Below are 6,607 nucleotides of genomic sequence, written 5' to 3'. Positions count from 1 at the left end.
CCTTATTATTCCCTCCAAATCTTAATTATTAAATATATTATCTTGTTTGTTAAAAAAAAACTAAAATCTCCAAACTTTTTTTCATCTACGAGATGAGCCCAATCATGAAGAATTAAAATAAAATCTAATTTTGGATCATATTATATTTTAAATAAAAAACTATAATGATGCAAAACTTGTTTTAAAACCAAAACTTTATATGAACCGAACTATATGTAAAATTTTGAGTATGTTGAAAATGATATGATTCAAAAAAATTATGATCCAAAACTTAACAAAAACCTTTTATAAACCAAATGGTATATGAAAAAACTTAATTTGATTAAAATTGACATGATCCAAAATAATATAATTTAAAATTATATGATTAGATCACTATTATGATTCAAAACCTATTATGATGTAAAATAATATGTTGTAATCCAAAATATTATGATCCAAAACTCATATGAATTTATTTTTGTTGAAGATGATTTGGTCAAAACATATTATTATTCAAAATGTTTATGATCCTTAAGTTATATGATCCAAAAATAATATGATTCAAAATAATATGATTTTTAATCTCTTATGGAAAAATATATATTATCCTTAAGATTCAAATGTCTAATTAGTCCAAAGTTAAAATAAATAAAAAAATAAAATAAAAAATAAAAAAATAAAATAAATAGAAACTCTAAAATCATATATTAAACCTTAAAAACAAAAATAAAATAAAAATATATTTTGATTAATATATATATATATATATATATATATATATATATATATATATATATATATATTATACGATTAAAAATCATATGATTTAATATGAGATGATACAATTCAAAATTATTTGATTCAAAATGCTATGAATAAAATGATATTTTTTAATATATATAAGTCTACAAAAACATAATTTTTTTTTTTTTTTGATATTTTGTTAAATAAATTCTTAAACGATGATTAAGTTAAATGATTAATTCATTTGCGGTTAAAAAATTATCAATTCAAGTAATTAATATTAAATTTTTTTATATGTAATAAAAGATTTAAAAGGTTTAAGAGTATCTTAATATAAAATTATAAAAATATTAGATGTTAAAATGTAAGAGGAACCAAATACTTTTTGACATTTAATATAGGGTTGGCAAATCGAATCATCGTGTCGTGTTTTTGTCTGACACGACACGACACGACAAGGTTTTATGTAACACGAACACGACACGACACGATCTCGTATTTTTCTTAACTAACACGAAAATGAACCGATTAAAAAACGACAAACACGACACGACACGATAAAGATAACCTGAAATAAAAATTAATGTATTTAACTAATATTTGTTCATACATAACATGAAAAACACGACAAAAATGTTAAATCGTGTCAATTTCATGTCAAATTTTGAACACGAATACGACACGACACGGCGTCGTGTTTTTTACACCTGACACGAACACGACACGAACATGAATTCGAATTTCAATTTCGTTTCGTTTCGTGTATTTTTGTCTTGTTGTGTCATCAATTGTCACCTAATTTAATACTAGAGTCTTATAATATTAATGTTGTAAAGAAAAAGAAATAAACATCTATCGATTGTAAAAATTTTGAAGGAAAAGAAAAATAACATTCAAACAGTACAGTTCAACGTTTTAGCCACCAATTTGGTCCAAATTAGTTATACGCATAATCGAACCAAAGCAAATAGCTGGATAGCAAGCAACAATCTACTATTATCAGCGCATCAAATGGCGCACGATCCGGCCCAACTCCAGTTTACCATTTTGACGTATTAACTCTTAATGAAATGAGTGAATTGTTTTCGCTATTCTAGTTATTTTTTTAGTTTCTATGGATCCGAATATATATATATATATATATATATATATATATATATATATATATATATATATATATATATATATATATATATATATATAACGTATATTGTCTTTATCATACCGATTTCTTCTCACAAAATCAAATAGTCTTAATGTGCATAGTGATAACCCACAAAACAAATTAGGTTTTGTTTATCCATGTTTGTTTTTCTTGATTTAGTTTAGTTCCACTTATACTAAATATCCAAATAGTGTCCTATCCTTGTTTCTTTCTTATCTATTTTGGAAAACTGAATACCAAATCAGACAAAGAAAAATGTTACTATATTTTTAGATTTTTTGGTACATCTTAGAACCTAGAGTTTTTGTTAAATGCATACTTTAATAACATATCAATTTACATCATATATGTCCAGAATAAATAAAATATGAACATATTATGTTAGGACCAACTCCTACAACCACAATCATGATATATAAAAACAAAATTAGATATTAGTTAACTCAAAGATCGCTATTCCAAATTTAAAAGAGTTGGAATAGCTTGAAACACTTCATTTTGGGCATATGATACAAGCCACTTAGAACAACTTTGTACAATGAATTACTTGCCTCTATCTACAACTCTGTGAAAGACACATTTAACTTGTTTCACATTCTTTGTTTCGAAGTCTAATTATGTTGTATGTGTTCCGTTTGAGCAAGAAATATACGACGTAGACTATGCATGTGTCACAGCCATTGAGAGACTCAATTTGTGAGATAAACAAGTTAGAAACTCAAATATTTGGCATTGAGTGTATGAAGTAAATAGTAGAAATTGTGCATGGAGAGATGGAAACTGTTAAACGAGTTAAAATGTTCTAAAATAAAATGTTAAAATTGTGAATAAAGCAAAACAAAAACTACATATAATATGTTTAGCAAACTAGTTGTTGACAAGAAGCTAGACCTTAATTAGTAGAAGCTAATGAACTAGTTGTTAGAAGGTAGACAATGGTAATTAAGTGAAACCAAAGCTTTTACTTTTGAATAAATGTTCTCCAAAAGTAGTGGAAACTTGGGAGAAAATATAAAATTATATAAAAGATCAAAGTTAAAAGCTTCTAAAAGTTAACAGCCCTAAAACTTATTTGAATTATCTTTTGGACTATGAAATTCTTGTTTAAAATAAAAATTTTAAGTTTGTACTTACGAAAGAAGGTTTTTCTTTAATTAATTTTCTTTCATTAAAAGATTTCAAAAGCTCGCTGCCTAAACGCCAAAATAAATGAAATGTCTTCTTATTTCTTGCATTGGGCGCTAGTCTTAACTTAAAATCTAAAATTATATATATATATATATATATATATATATATATATATATATATATATATATATATATATACACTAGCCGTTTACCCGCGCCAAGCGTCGGGTGCAAATGTTTTATTCAAAAATTAGTTTGTAGAGACGATTAGTTCTTTTGTACAAATAGTTTATTATATTTAAACAATTGTTAATAAGTGTCATGTTAGCATAAACAAAATCAATAAAAATTAACAATGAAAAATTGAGATTATTTACAAATATACATGACCACATGAATGATTATGCATTATTAATTGTGCAATACTTATTTGTACATCATATTTGATGTATAGACTTTACTACCGTTGAATTATTCGTTAGGGTTCATTAATATTTTTCTATTGGCACGTGATATCTCTCTGGATAAGTCAATCTATTGACTTTTATTTGTAAATAACTGCAAATTTCAAAAATATAAAAATATTCAAAGTTGATTGTTATATTCAAACATCGTTTTCTAAAAAAAAATAGTTCACAAATGTAAGACATGCTCATGAATTTGAATATTTCCATTCGACAATTATATTCACTTGGAAACATGTTTTACGGGGCATCCAACTTTCATCTAAAGGTAATGAGGGCGTAAACCAGTAACCATGAAAGATGAAAGATATTGAAAAATAACCTTTAGATACTTAAATTAAAAATGTATATTTTTAAAAAGTAAAAATTTAAATGATCTCAAACAAACAACTTGCAGAACTATTCATACATATTTTACTAATGACGCAGGTACCCTAAAAAAAGAACATTAATTTGAAGAAATTGTAATTTTGTTAAATATGATAATGACAAAAATGCCCTTAATAATATTTTGAAATTATGACAATGAAGAAGGTTCCTACAAAGAAAAATAAAAAATTACAATTTTCTTTGTAAAATATAAAATGAAGGATATGATAAAACTACCATCAAGAAAATACTATATGATGATTAAACAGAATATAAAATTAACGATCATTTGTTAAAAGTTGTGAAACCAAAAGGACAATCTATGATGTTTTTTGAACTTAGAGACTAAACTTCAGATTTTATAAAACCACAGGATCATTTATGAAGTTTTGTCATGAAAATTGCATATCCCATGTTTTTTCTTGTAAGTCAATGAATGGGTAAAAGTGAGCGGCTATCATCTAGATTTGAGGAGAATCTATAGAATATTTACTTAATTTCCACAAGAAAGTTGTTAACCATAAAAGGTTAATTCGAGAGTATTTAGGAGAGTTTCAATAATGTTTCACGAACGTTTGATTTAAAAAAATAAAAACAACAGATGAGTTAAATTACATAGTGAGGACCGTTCGTTTCACATATTTTTCTTGAAATTCATGGCTACACATCTCCACTCCGGATCATTTTATATTTTGCCTAATTTACTACAATATTGTTAATTAGTTAATTCCAATTTAGTATTCTGTTAATTAGTAACCATAATAATATTTATACCTTGCACTTCAGTTTATTCTTATTTAAAAACGACTTAAATATAGTAACAGCAAGATCAAACTACATATCAAGCAAAACTTTGCATATCCTAAAAGGTCATACCATTTAATTATGTTTTTTCACTTAATATGTTCATTAACAAATTCACCAAAAACCACATCAAACCTTGCATAAATAGCAGTAGCCATGAAAACATGTGAGAATCATTCAACTATTCTTTGCTTTTCAATTACAAGATTCACAATATATTATAAAGAAAAGCACTTTGACCTACTCTTTCTACCCGTAACTAAACATGTTTCTAGCCAATGAAGCATTAAAAGATCATGAATTCATGATCATAACTCATAAGTATAGCTGAATGAGCTCATCACTAACAACAGATGGTGTCAAAACACCCAAATCTGTGAATAGCAAGGTAAGATATTGAGGTGGACTGTAATCCCTAGCAGATGTTTCAACCTAACTTTTAATGGAATAGGAACCCCAAAATCAATTGGTTTTAAAGCAGCCACCATGTCTTTTTGATTCAATGGATACAGTCGCGCAAACTGCAATTTAAAAAAAAAAAAAAAAAAAAAAGCTCAATCCACATTGGAACCGATAAAATTATAGATTTGATTTAAGAGTTGCCATACCTTGTAGCTTTCAGCAGCAACACAAACAGTTTTGTCCATGGTTTTAGCCACCAAAGCAATTTGATATGTTCCCATCATGTTGATTATGCCACCACTTTCAACAACTCCATCATCCCCAACAAACACCATGTCAATTTCATCCATACTGTATGCTATGCTACTGCTGAACCGATTAAGAGCTTAACAGGAACATCAAGTTTTGCAACGTGTTTCAACCATGTTATATTCTTCCAACAATTAATTGTAAGGTTTGATTGAGAAGTATAACAGTCATGTGACCCATTATGACCCATTCATATTGGGAAGCATTTTACTCACAAAAATCACTTAAACCATCTTGACATCCAACTTCCACAACTTCTAAAACAGCCTGCCCACCGGCTTGCCTTTTGCATCTAATTTTAACTATTCACAGACAGGATAAAATACATTACTACTTAACATTTAAAGGTAATTAAAATGAATTTTTTTTTAACCAAACTTTAAACACAACCATGTTAAAGGGAAGATTTATCATAACCAGGTACTCAGTCATAGATAAGATAATGAATTAGAAAAATACTAAAGATATTTGGTGAAAGGTAAGCCCTAGAAGGAAAGAAGTACCAATTTAATACCTATTTCAAGAAGAGATGATAGCATCGATGGTCGTGGATGGCCAAGGAGAGCATTTGGACGAGGCAGATTTGGCAATTAACGGTGGGTTTTGGGCATATTAGGGTTTCGAACAAAGAAGAAAGGGTAAGCAACGAACGGGTTTTTGAAGGCTAAACAAAATCAAGACTAATGGTGGATTTTATATGGTGGTGGTGGTGGCGGTGAAGCAATGGCAGAGGTAGTAGATTACCAGTGGAGACGGAGGTGTTTGGTGTGAATGTTGCTGGTTAGGGAAGATAGAAGGAGGAGAGAGGTGGTGATTTCCTTTAACAGATGATAGATATTGCTATTATGGGTGGAACGATGGTTGATGGTGGTGATTAAATACCTAAATCATCTGTAAGTAACAAATCCCCACTCTTCCTTCCGTATTTATTGCTTTTTTTATTTGAATAAGTCTTGCTAAAAATTAGGGATATATGGGATCTCGTATTATTTTTCAGGACTTTTTCAAATGTTGACCCAATTAAGTTTCATCATTTCGTAATGCATGAAATTAATGTATATAATGCAGTAAGGGCTTGTACCTCTTAATTTTCAGCCTTTGACCAAATATGTATATTAACGTATAATATATATATATATATATATATATATATATATATATATATATATATATATACTAGATGTGAGACCCATGTATTTCATGGGTTTATTTAAAAAAAATAGATATAAAATTTTAACAA

The sequence above is a fragment of the Lactuca serriola genome, chromosome 1, assembly GCF_051521515.1.
Source record: "Lactuca serriola cultivar US96UC23 chromosome 1, Lser_US96UC23_V15, whole genome shotgun sequence".
NCBI classification, from domain to species: domain Eukaryota; kingdom Viridiplantae; phylum Streptophyta; class Magnoliopsida; order Asterales; family Asteraceae; genus Lactuca; species Lactuca serriola.
This window is presented reverse-complemented; position numbering follows the sequence as displayed.